This window comes from Pongo abelii, chromosome 7, assembly GCF_028885655.2.
Source record: "Pongo abelii isolate AG06213 chromosome 7, NHGRI_mPonAbe1-v2.0_pri, whole genome shotgun sequence".
Taxonomy (NCBI): domain Eukaryota; kingdom Metazoa; phylum Chordata; class Mammalia; order Primates; family Hominidae; genus Pongo; species Pongo abelii.
In genome coordinates this window covers 157,405,124-157,418,314 of record NC_071992.2, presented here as the reverse complement: position 1 = coordinate 157,418,314, position 13,191 = coordinate 157,405,124, and the positions used below count along the sequence as shown (strand labels likewise).

The 13,191-nt window shown below is 45.1% G+C and overlaps 1 protein-coding gene across 22 annotated transcripts in view; it reads left to right on the top strand.

The window, feature by feature from the left end:
- Positions 1-210: 210 nt before the first annotated feature.
- PTK2 (protein tyrosine kinase 2) overlaps positions 211-13,191 on the top strand; it is a 341,630-nt gene continuing 328,649 nt past the window's right edge. For 19 of the 22 annotated variants that reach the window (XM_054518897.2, XM_063726842.1, XM_054518900.2 and 16 more), the window contains exon 1: positions 211-381. The gene's annotated coding sequence lies outside the window, so the exon portion shown is untranslated. Of the gene's footprint in view, positions 382-523; positions 631-13,191 lie in introns of those variants that run through there. The other 3 variants (XM_063726829.1, XM_063726830.1, XM_063726845.1) reach the window with 3 other exon arrangements.

The window sequence follows — 13,191 nt, the reverse complement described above, 5'->3', positions numbered from 1 at the left end:
CGGGCCACCCCGAAACCCCGGCCTGGCCACCACAGGGCAAATTACGGGAACGGAGCCTAGCGGCGCGCTGGGCATGCGCGGGGGCGGCGCGCATGCCCAGTCCCCCCGAGAGGCGGAAACTCCGGACTGAGACCGGGTCGGGCGTGCGCTGCCGAGAGAGGGCGCGCGCCTCAGCGGGCTGCCGCGCACGCGCGCGGGCCCGCGCAGACGCAGCACGGCCCCGAGGGCGCGAGCCCGCGCCGCCGCCGCCGCCGCCGCCGCCGCCGGTCCCGGACCGCTGTGAGCCCGCGGCGTGAGGCGTGGGAGGGAGCGCGGCTGCCGTCGCCCAGCGCCGCCCCGTCGTCGTCTGCCTTCGCTTCACGGCGCCGAGCCGCGGTCCCAGTGAGTGCGGGGCTCGGGGCGCGGGGCGCGGGCCGGGGGCTGGGCGGGCTCCTGTGCAGCGGTCGTGGGCTGGGCCGCGGCCCTGAGGGCGGAGGGGCAGAGCGGGGCCGCCCAGCCAGTCCCGGGGCGGATGCGGCGGAGACCGGCCCCTCCCGCGCCCCGGCCCCGGTTCTGGGAGGAGGGGAGGCCGGTGGCGGTGAGGAGGTTGGGGGCCCCCGCGGAGGCCGAGAGGCTCCGGGGCTTCGGGAGGTCAGGGGGCGCCCTGGGAGGCGGTGGTTCGGGGCTCTGGGTGGTCGGGAGGCTTGGGGAAGATTGGGAGGCTGAGGAACGTGGGGAGGTCGGGAGCTCGAGGAAGTCGGGGGTTCTGGGGGCGCGCGGGGAGGCCAAGGGTTTCGGGGAAGACAGGCTGGGGGACGTGGGGAGTCCGGGAGACGTGAGGAGGATGGCTGGAGGAGCGGCTTTCGAAAAGGCCGGGCGCGCGGAGAAGCCAAGGGGCCTGAGGAAGACGAGGAGGCCGGGGCTCTGGGGGCGCGCAGGGCGGACAGAGGCGCGGGGAGGACGGGCCGTCCTCCGCGGGAGCGGACCCAATGCCTGAAAAACAAAAGGGGAGAGGCAGGAGGAGGAAGAGGGAAATCGCGGGGACGCCGGCAGGGTTCGGCCGGACGCGAGAGGGAGGCTCGCGACGGCCCGACCTCCGTCCCCGGGCGCGGCCTCGCGGGCAGCCAAGGGTGGGCTCCGAGCGTCCTGCCGGTGCCCGAGCCCCAAGCCCGCCGTGTCCCCGAACGCAAACCCTCAAGTTTGATAGAGCCCCGTGGGTTTCTTGGCGGGAGCCCTGGAGCCCTCACTGGAGTCCTCACTGGAGTCGTTGTGCTTCCCAACTTTCCTCCTCTTCTCCGCCCCCAGCCCCCGACTCTGCCGCGGTGGCTTAGGCGCAACTGTTTGCCGTATTTCTCTCTGGGTTCCTTGTGTAGCGGCATCCTGTTGTTTCTTAGAAGAAGGTGTTTGTGTGTGTGTGTGTGAATTGGTTTTATTTGATTGCAGGATTTTGTACCTAAATTCAGTGAGGGTAAAGTTTCTTTCTTTTTTTTTTTTTTCCCGAGTCATTTCAACAGTGTCTCATTCTTGCATAGTTAGCCTGCAGCTGGGTTTTTGGCAATGAGACTAAGATAATAGTAATATTGTAGTAATTATGGGAACTGGTTATACATTCAAGCTGAAAGCTGAAGGCAGTGCAAGAGTTTGGGGATTTGTATTTTAGACTTAACCATCGCTAGGATTTTTACTTAGAATGTAAACGTTTTCATGGCTGGAAAAAACAGACCAGTACTATTTGAAATGAAATACCAGAGCCTCACCCTTAATATTTTATTTGGGAAACGGGTAATGAAAATGATGTCTTCGAGAGTTGAGAGCTCCGTCCCATATTTGAAAACTTACGAACAGTGGGATGCAAGCACACGGATGAACTAGTTAAAAGACACATAAAAGTAAACTAGCATTCAACGTATTTTTGTTGGGGTACAGTATAGATAATATTTTCATCCAGTTATACTAGCCAGTTAATTGGAAAAGCCCTATGATATTCAAACAAGGAACATTTTAAGGATGTTTGTGTCCCAGTATCTTTGTGTTTTGTATTTGTGGTTATCCTTGGAGGGGAAAAACAGGCTGAACCTACCATCACTTTGAACCTTCTTGTTTATTAAACTGCAGAAACATCAAGATCAATATTACAACGTTTTCCTTTAAAGAATTTCAGGTCACTATCAAATAATCTAGTTTAATAATGAACACAGGCACAGATTATTTAAAACACATGTTTCCTTTATAAGGGAGCCGACAATCACCTAAGACTTCAGTGTAGACGCTGATTAGAAGGACCCATACATCATTCAGTGGTGATGCATCAAGAAGCAAGTCATTGGTTAAATAAAGACATGGAAATCAAAACTCCATGTTTACGGTTTGGGGCAAAGAATACTGGGGCAAACTCTGAGAGGAGATGGGACTTAAAAAGCCTTATTATTTGAGGCTGGAAGCCCATTGAAAGTGAATAATGTTAGATTAGGAGTGAAGTTCCATGAATCCAGCAGTGAAATTGTGAGGAGGCAGTGAGGATCATTAAAACGTTTTATACTAAAATGTTTTCTGAAAAGCACCATGCTTCTTGATGGAAATTACATAACTTACTCCTTCAGTCCTCGAAATCATATTCTCCAGCTAGTCAGATAACTGTTCTTTCTAGGGAGTTGGAGAAATTGTCTAAGAAAATCTTTTTTTTTTTGAGACGGAGTCTCACCCTGTGGCCCAGGCTGGAGTGCAGTGGCTCGATCTCGACTCACTGCAAGCTCCACTGCCCGGGTTCATGCCATTCTCCTGCTTCAGCCTCCCAAGTAGCTGCGACTACAGGCGCCCGCCAGCACGCCCGGCTAATTTTTTGTATTTTTTAGTAGAGACGGGGTTTCGCCGTGTTAGCCAGGGTGGTCTGGATCTCCTGACCTCATGATCCGCCCACCTTGGCCTCCCAAAGTGCTGGGATTACAGGCGTGAGCCACTGCGCCCGGCCTGAAAATCCTGTTGTTTTAAAGCCAGCCTCCTTAAAAAAAAAATGATTAGGTCCTGTAGATGAAATTATTTATATTCTAGAATGTAAAAAATAATTTTGAAAACTGTCCTTTCCTGAATGTTGATTTGAGTTAGAGAGGTAGGATCTTAGTTCACATCTCTAAAGGTTATGGAAACCTTTTTCCCTTTGTATTTTATGATGTCTTAATTTTTAGAAAATAATTAAAATTATCTTGAGTTACAAAAGATGCATTTCAAAGTGTTAATATAAAATTTCAGTTTTGAAATTTAACATTTTCAGTTTAGGCATTCTAAACTGATGTAGATTTAGACCTAGATCAATTCTTGTTTTAAATTTCAGTAACATTAGAAGTTATACTATTTGTATCATATTTGAAGTGAATTTTTCTTTTTTGCTAGTGAAAAACATCTGAGAAATTTAGTTCCTGTAGTATAGGCATATCTTGGTCTGTTTCTAAGACCACTGCGATAAAATGAGTCACACAAATTGGTTTCCCAGTGCATATAAAAGTTATGTTTACACTATACTGTAGTAAGTGTGCGGTAACATGTCTAAAAAAGCAATGGACATTTCTTTTTTTTGAGACAAGGTCTTGTTCTGTCACCCAGGCTGGAGTGCAGTGGTGCAATCATAGCTCACTGCAACCTGGTCCTCCTGGGCTCAAGTGATCCTCCCACCTCAGCCTCCTGAGTAGCTGGCACTATACGTGCATACCACTACTCCCAGCTAATTTTTACATTTTTCGTAGAGATGGGGTCTCCCTTTGTTGCACAAGTTGGTCTTGAACTCCTGGGCTTAAGTGATCCTCCCACCTTGGCCTCCCAAAGTGCTGGGATTACAGGTGTGAGTCACCGTGCCCAGCTAATGTACATGACCTAGTTAAATACTATTGATCATCTGAGCCTTCAGCAAGTCATAATCTTTTTGCTGGTGGATGGTCTTCCCTCAATGGTGATGGCTGTTGACAAATCAGGGTGGTGGTTGCTGAAGGCTGAGATGTCTGGCAGTTTCTTAAAATAAGACAACAATTAGGTTTGCCACATCAGTTGGCTCTTTCTTTCATTAAAGATTTCTCCGGAGTATGTGATGCTATTTGAAAGCATTTTATCCACAGTAGAACTTCTTTCAAAATTGGACTCAACAGTCCTAAACACTGCCATTGCTTTATCAATAAGTGTATGCAATATTCCAGATCCTTTGGTGTCGTTTCAACAATGTTCACAGCATCTTCACCAGGGGTAGATTCCATTTCAGGAAACCACTTTCTTTGCTCATCCCTAAGAAGGAACTCCTTATCTGTTCAAGTTTTATCATGAGATTGCAGCAATTCAGTCACATCTTCAGGTTCCACTTCTAATTCTACTTCTCTTGCTATTTCTACCATATCTGCATTTACTTTCTCTACTGAAGTCGTGAATCCCTCAGAGTTATCCATGACGGTTGGAAGCAAGTTCTTCCAAACTCCTGTTCATAATGCTATTTTCACCTCCTCTGATGTATCATGAATGTTAATGGCATCTAGAATGGTGAATCCTTTCCAGCATGTTTTCAGTGTACTTAATCCAGATCTATCAGAGGAATCACTATCTATGGCAGCTATACCCTTATGAAATATATTTCTTTAAGACTTAAAAGTCAAAATGACTTCTTAATCTATGGGCTGTAGAATGGATGTGGTGTTAACAAGCATGAAAACCTCATTCATCTCCTTGTACATCTCTCTCAGAGCTCTTGGGCAACAGGTACTTGGCCAATGAACAGTAATATTTTGATAGGAATCTTTTTCTGAGCAGTAGATCTCAACAGTGGGCTTAAAATATTCAGTAAAACATGCTGTAAACAGATATGCTGTCATCCAGGCTTTGTTATTCCATTTGTAGAGCACAGGCAGAGTAGAATTAGCATCGTTCTTAAGGACCCTGGGATTTTCAGAATGGGAAACGAGCATTGGCTTCAACTTGAAATCACCAGCTACCTTAGCCCCTAACAAGAGTCAGCCCGTCCTTTGAAGCTTTAAAGCCAGGCATTGGCTTCATCTCTCTGGCTATGAAAGTCCTAGATGGCATCTTCCAATAGAAGGTGGTTTCTTCATTTAAAATGTGTTGTTCAGGGTAGCCACCTTTATCAGTGATCTTAGCTAGCTAGATGTTCTCGATAACTTGCTGCAGCTTCTCTACCAGCACTTGCTGCTTTATCTTGCACTTTTATGCTATGGAGATGGCTTTTTTCCTTCAACCTCATGAACCAACCTCTGCTAGCTTCCAGCTTTTCTGTAGCTTTCTCACATCAATTTACAGAATTGAAGAGGAGGAGCTTTCTCTGAATTAGGCCTTGGGTCAAGGGAATGTTATGGCTGGCTTGATCTATGTGGACCACTAAAACTTTCTCCGTATCAACAATAAGGCTGTTTTCTTTTCCTTTCTTTTTTTTTTTTTTTTTAAAGAGACACAGTCTCACCCTGTCATCCAGACTGGAGTGCAGTGCAGTGGCGCGATCTTGGCTGACTGCAGCCTCCGCCTCACGGGTTGAAGTGATTCTCGGGTCTCGGCCCTACTGAGTAGCTGGGATTACAGGTGTGAGCCACTGCACCCGGCTAAGGCTGTTTTACTTTCGTATCATTTGTGTGTTCACTGAAGTAGCACTTTTAATTTTCTTCAATAACTTTTCCTTTGCATTCACAACTTGGCTGTTTGGCACAAGAGGCCTCGCTTTTGGCCTATCTTGTTTATTTTATTTTATTTTATTTATTTATTTTGAGACAGAGTCTCGCTCTGTCCCCCAGGCTGGAGTGCAGTGGTGCAGTCTTGGCTCGCTGCAACCTCTGCCTCCTGAGTAGCTGGGACTACAGGCATGCACCACCATGGCTGGCTACTTTTTTTTGTTTGTTTTTTTAGTAGAGACGGGGTTTTGCCATGTTCCCCAGGCCGTTCTCAAACTCCTGAGCTCAGGCAATCCACCCGCCTTGTCCTCCCAAAGTGCTAGGATTACAGGCATCACCACTGTGCCCGGCCCTATCTTGGTTTTTGACATTTTTTCTCACTAAGCTTAATCATTTCTAGCTTTTGATTTAAAGTGAGATAGGTGGGACTCTTCGTTTCACTTGAACACTTTGAGGCCATTATAGAGTTTTCTTTTCTTTTTTTTTTTTGAGACGGAGTCTTGCTCTGTCGCCAGGCTGGAGTGCAGTGGTGCGATCTTGGCTCACTGCAACCTCTGCCTCCCAGGTTCAAGCGATTCGCCTGCCTCAGCCTCTGGAGTAGCTAGGACTACAGGCAAGTGCCACCACGCCTGGCTAATTTTTTGTGTTTTTAGTTGGGACGGGGTTTCATCATCATGTTGGCCAGGATGGTCTTGATCTCCTTTTCTTGTGATCCACCTGCCTCGGCCTCCCAAAGTGCTGGGATTATTAGGAGTGAGCCATGTGCCCGTCCTTTTTTTTTTTTTTTTGAGACCAGAGTTTCACTCTTGTTGCCCAGGATGGAGTGCAATGGCAAGATCTCAGCTCACCACAGCCTTTGCCTCCCAGTTCAAGCGATTCTCCTGACTCAGCCTCCTGAGTAGCTGGGATTACAGGCATGTACCACCACGCCAGGCTAATTTTGTGTTTTTAGTAGAGACGGGGTTTCTCCGTGTTGGTCAGGTTGGTCTTGAACTCCCGACCTCAGATGATCCTCCCACCTCGGCCCATTATAGAATTAGTAATTGTTCTAATTGCAGTATTCTTGTATCTCAGGGAATAGCAGGCCACAGGAGAGGGAGGAGAGCAGAAGAGACAGGGGCCCAGTAAGTGGAATAGTGAGAATGCACATGTTTATAGAGTAAATGTGTATCTCATGTGGGTACAGGTCATGGTCCCCCCAAAACAACTACAGTAGTAACATCCAAGACCACTGATCATAGGCCAGGTGCAGTGGTTCACACCTGTAATCCATTGTTTTGGGAGGATTGCTTGAGGCCAGGAGTTCAAGATTGGCCTGGGCAACATAGTGAGACCCTGCCTCTAAAAATAGAGATCACTGTTCACAGATCACCACAACAGATGTAATAATAATGAGAAAGTTTGAAATATTTGAGAATTACCAAAATGTAGTACAGAGACACAAAGTGAGCACATGCTGTTGAATAATTGGCACTGATAGGCTTGCTTGATGCAGGGTTGCTGCAAATCTTAAGTTTTTAAAAACATTTTAGTAAATGCTGTTAATTATAGCCTGATTCGCATAAATACTCTAATGAAATGGTTTATAGACAAAAGCAGGAAATAGTTGTTTTTGCCTTAGTGGCACTGTCCTCCCCCTTAGCAGTTGGAAGCCTCAGAAAAACACTAGTAGCATCACTACAAAGTTTACATGTTTTTAAGAACATGAAAGTATTTCCTACAATCTTTAATTAAATTTTACTTAATTGAAATCCTACCTAAATCTTGCTGATATGCGTTTTCTTTACTATAAATTCATTTTTTTCAGAAACAGATAAATGACAAAAATCATACCTTTGGGTGGGGTGCGGTAGGTCACACCTGTAATCCCACCACTTTGGGAAGCCGAGGTGGACAGATCGCTTGAGCCCAGGAGTTTGTGACCAGCCTGGGCAACATGGCAAAACTTGGTCTCTACAAGAGATGCAAAAATTAGATGTATATGGTGGCGTGTGCCTGTAGTCCCAGCTACTTGGGAAGCTGAGGTGGGAGGATCACTTGAGTCTGGGAGGTCGAGGCTGCAATGAGCTGAGATTGCACCGTTGCACTCCAGCCTGGGCGACATAGTGAGACTCTGTCTCAAAAAAAAAAAAAAAAAGGTCATGTTTGTGGGTTATCTGTGCCTAGGGTCTCTTTTTTGCCCTCATGTTCTTATTAAAATTGCTGCATTTTGGGTTTGGATTCTGCTGTGAACTGTAGGTGCTTGTTGTGTCTATGTCTCTCTTGACCAAAACACTATATGTTTGTCTTTGCTGGTCCAATGAAAGAGCTTAACAGTTTTATGTGTTACATATTTTGTAGTGAAATGTGTGTTGTCTTGTGAGAATGTAAGCTCCATGAGGGTATAAACTTTGTTTTATACATTATTGAATCACCAGTGTCTTACACAGTAATATTTATTGAGTGAGTAAATGAAAGAACCTGGGTGTATTGATTATTGGAGAACTGTTACTTGCATCAGCCAGGTGTCTACTGTTTTGTTTGCCCTGGTAAAGAACCTCACTTAAAAATCACATAGGGGCCAGGCGCGGTGGTGCATGCCTGTAATTCCAGCACTTTGGGAGGCAGAGGCCAGCGGATCACCTGAGCTCAGACTCACATAGGGCTTGATACCAGGGAAGAACTTGGGGTTATCTTTTTCACCTCTGTCTACTGTATTTAAAATTACTACTATTAGACTTGGGCCAGGAAAAAAATATTGCTCTGCTCTTTCATAATTTTGGAACCTTTTTGCTAGAAATCAATCTTGTAGGAATTGATTGGGACTCATCCTAAGTTCTGAAGACATGGAAAATTGTTTGAGGTGACACAAAATGATGGAAGTTTTGATTACTGGTCCAGAAGCTCTAATGTATCTTTTGCTAATCAACTGGATTAATTGGATGCTTTACAAAGGTTTAACATTATGCCCCTAAACTATTTAAAAGAACAAACATCTTCCTAATATTGAAGTGTGAATTATGCACTGTGCCACTCATCCTTGACCTTGTTCAGAGTCTTTTGCTGCTGTGCTGCTGTTCAGATAAAACATTTTGAAAGTGACAGTTCAAAAATACATTTACTCAGGTAATGGAAGTCAACATTTGGGTACAGAATCTCTCCCTGAGATTTTGCAGTTTGCCTCTCAGTGAATTCCGCCATAGTCTTGCTATAGTGTGAGGGGGTAACTCATTCACACAGTTCACGCACACATTCCAGTAAGCTCCAGGGGCTTTCAGTGGTTTTCAGAGTAGTGACGGAATTGTAGCATCACTATCATCTAGAAACTTGCTAGAAATGCAAGTGCTGAGGCCCCACCTCTGGCCTCTTGAATCAAACACTGAGGGTGGTGTTCAGCAAGCTTTTTTATTTTGTTTTGTTTTTGAGACGGAGTCTTGCTCTGTGGCGCAGGCTGGAGTGCAGTAGCGCGATCTCGGCTCACTGCAACCTCTACCTCTAGGGTTCAAGCAATTCTCCTGCCTCTGCCTCCCAAGTAACTGGGACTACGGGGGTATGCCACCACGCCCAGCTAATTTTTGTATTTTTTTTTTTTTTTTTTCCCGAAATGAAGTCTCACTCTGTTGCCCAGGCTGGAGGGCAGTGGCGCAGTCTCGGCTCACTGCAACCTCTGCCTCTCGGGTTCAAGCAGTTCTCCTGCCTCAGCCTCTTGAGTAGCTATGATTACAGGCGCACACCACCACACCTGGCTAATTTTTTATTTTTAGTAGAGACGGGGTTTCACCATGTTGGCCAGGCTGTTCTCAAACTCCTGACCTCAGGTGATCAGCCCACCTCTGCCTCCCAAAGTGCTGAGATTACGGGCATGAGCCACTGTGCCTGGCCTATTGTTTCATTTTTAATTTTTTTGTTTTTCTTTGAGACCGGGTCTTGCTGGAGTGCGTGATCGCAGCTCACTGCGGCTTCGACCTCCCAGCCTCAGGTGATCCTCCTGAGTAGCTGGGACTACAGGCGCATGCCACTACGCCTAGCTAATTTTTGCATACTTTATAGAGACAGGGATTTACCATGTTGCCAGGGCTGGTCTTGAACTCCTGGGCTCAAGCAGTTCTCCCACCTTGGCCTTCTGAAGTGTTGGGGTTACAGGCATGAGCCACCATGCCTGGCCTCGCAAGCTTTTTAAACTTGCCGTCTTGGTGCTTTGATGCATGCTAACGTTTGTGAACCACTGCTTTAGGGTGTTTTGAAAGAAATGCAAGTCATAGGAGGCAAAAATTAGTCTTAATTTGAGGTATGTATATGTTGTCTTCTTGATCACTTAGATTTGCTAAGGAGATTGCCCTTGCTTCAGGAATCTAAATATGTTTTTTAGGATTTTCAAAATCTTGGAAAGATCTCACAACTGCGTTTGTTAGGGATTTTGAATGTTTTATGCTGATACTGATTAATTATTTTAAATCTTGGTTTGGAATTTGAATGAACAATTTTACATTGAAATAGCAGTTTGTATGGCTCCTGGACTTGTGGCTTTTGGCAAATATCAGGAGAGTGTGTGTACATGTTGGTGCTTAAGGCACAAGCTCCCTGGTGGTTTTGTTTTGGTGCTGAAAAATTGGCTAGCATATAATAACAGGGTCAGGGTGATTGCCAAGTCTTGGGGTAACTAATGAAGCTGTATTGTGTAAATTGATTTTTATTCCTGGTGTTGAATTATTGCCTAAATTCAATACATTCTTTTGCCTTTTGCCCTTTTCTCCTAAGAAAAGGGTAAATAAAAATTAGACAATCCACAAGGATGAAGTTGGTGATGTCGCTTAAATCTGTTATGTCTTATGCAGAATTAGACGCATAACTTGGCAGACAGAATGTTGTGAGCTCAGAGATGAGGATTCTGTATTATCTGTTAGGTATCTTTGAGTCCCCCACAGCTTGATCATAATATCATTATAGGTGGTCAGTAAATAATGTAAGGAATAAAAAAGAGTCTCCTGTCCATTCTCTGGGTTTTCAGCGTGTTGATAGTTGAGGAATATAGATATATGAAAGCCCTGTAAAGAGTTTCAGGAAAGATCTAATGTCTGAAGGGAGTCAATTAGAAAGACTAAAATGACTTTATTGTATAGTCTTTGTTGTAAAGGGTATTTAAGTATATAAAAGTTAACAAGATAAAGAAAAGTAGGGATAAACAAAATTAAAATAATGTAATCTAAAAACAATGAGAAGGATGTTTCCACGTGAATTTCCTACTGTGATCTTTCACTCAACTGTGCAGCTCAATGAAAGCAAAAATAATAGAAATGAGATGGTGGGAAAATCGACCTGGAACAATTTCTTCTTGAAACAATTTGTTGGCCTGGCATGTTGGCTCACGCCTGTAACCCCAGCACTTTGGGAGGCCAGGGTGGGAGGATCACTTGAGCCCAGGAGTTTGAGACTAGCCTGGTGAACATGGTGAGATCTTGTCTCTCCCAAAGAATATAATAATAATAATTAGCCAGGTGTGGTGGTACATGCCTATAGTCCCAGCTATTCAGGAGGATGAGGTGGAAGGACTGCTTGTGCCCGGGAGGTCAAGTCTACAGTGAGCCATGATCACACCACTGCACTCCAACCTGGGTGACAGAGGGAGACCCTGTCTCAAAAAAAAAAAAAACAAAATTGGTCAAGGAGAGTTAAAGTTATAACTTATAGTCAGTTATATTCTGCGATGACCATTAAATGTACTTTTAAGAGTGCTTGGCCTGTAGTAGCTTTTCAGGAAATGTTAGTAAATAAATGATTCTTCTGTTACTTGTCACTAAAAGGTTAGGCTCCAGTCATTGACCATTTTCTCTGGTTACTTCAGCACTGTTTCCTCTTCTTTGCTCTTATAACCTGTCTCCCTTCTGCACCCCTTTTGGTGGTTTCTATAGTGTACCGCCTTATGGTTTTAAATAGCCTTTTTCTGATTATAATGAGGTTGCACTTTTTTTTTTTTTGAGACAGAGTTTTGCTTTTGTTGCCCAGGCTGGAGTGCACTGGCGCAACCTCGGCTCACCGCAACCTTTGCCTCCTGGGTTCAAGCGATTCTCCTGCCTCAGCCTCCCGAGTAGCTGGGATTACAGGCATGCACCATCACACCCGGCTAATTTTGTATTTTTAGTAGAGATGAGGTTTCTCTATGTTGGTCAGGTTGGTCTCGAATTCCTGTCCTTAGGTGATCCGCCCGCCTCGGCCTCCCAAAGGGCTGGGATTACAGGTGTGAGCCACCGTGCCCAGCCGAGGTTGCACTTTTTAAAATAAATTTGCTGGCCATTTGCATTTACTGTTTTGCCAAGTGCCTGTATTTTTCTATTACGTCTTCTGGTTTTTTTTTAAATTCATTAATTTGTAGCTTATATTCAGAATCCAAGTCCTTTGTTGGTTTATATATCTTGCCACTATCTCCTACTTTGTGGCATGTGGTTTCACTGACTCTCAGTAGTTTTTGACTCTCAGTAGTTTTTTTTGTTTGTTTTTTTGAGATAGGATCTTGCTTTGTTTCCCAGGCTAGAGTGCAGTTGTGCAGTCATAGCTCGCGGCAGCCTCCAACTCTTGGGCTCAAGCAATCCTCCTCCCTCAGCCTCCTGAGTAGCTGGGAATACAGGTGTATCACCCTGTTGGCTAATTTTTAATTTTTTTTTTTTTGAGAGACAGGGTCTTCCTATGTTGCCCAGGCTAGTCTCAAACTCCTGAGCTCAACCAGTCCTCCCGCCTTTGCTTCCAAAGTGTTGGGATTACAAGTGTGAGCCACTGTGGCCAGCCTCAAAAGTGTTTTTTGGATAAACAGAAGTTAAGTTTAATCTAGTCCAGTTTATCAGTCTTTTCCTTCATAGTTCCTCCTTTTTTTTGTCTTCTCCTACCCTGAGGCTGTGAAGTAATTTCTCTGTTATTTTCTAAATGTTTAATAATTTTGCATTTTATCTTTATAATTCACTTGGAATTGATTTTGGTGTATAGTATAAGGAAGGGATTATATCAATTTTATTTTAATATGTGGACATCTAGTTATCCCAACACCATTTATTGAAAAGAGCATCTTTTTCCCTACTTCTCTGCAGCGCCACTTTTGTTGTAAATCACTTGTCCATATACGTGTGTGTTTTTTTTTTGGGACGGAGTCTCTCTCTGCCGCCCAGGCTGGAGTGCAGTGGCATGATCTTGGCTCACTGCAAGCTCCGCCTCCCGGGTTCACGCCATTCTCCTGCCTCAGCCTCCTGAATAGCTGGGGCTACGGCACCCACCACCACGCCCTGCTGTTTTTTTGTATTTTCAGTAGAGATGGAGTTTTACTGTGTTAGCCAGGGTGGTCCCCATCTCCTGACCTCGTGATCCGCCTGCCTTGGCCTCCCAAAGTGCTGGGATTACAGGCATGAGCCACCGTCCCCAGCCGTGTGTGTGTCTTTTAGACTGTGTTTTTAGATTCTTTGATTCCACAAGCACTAAGCTGTCTAAATTATTATAGCTTTATAATAAGTCTTATCTCATTGTGGAACCCTTCCTGCTTGGCTCTTCTTCAAGAGTACCTTGGCTGTTCTTGACCTTTTGCAGATCAATATATGTTTTAGAA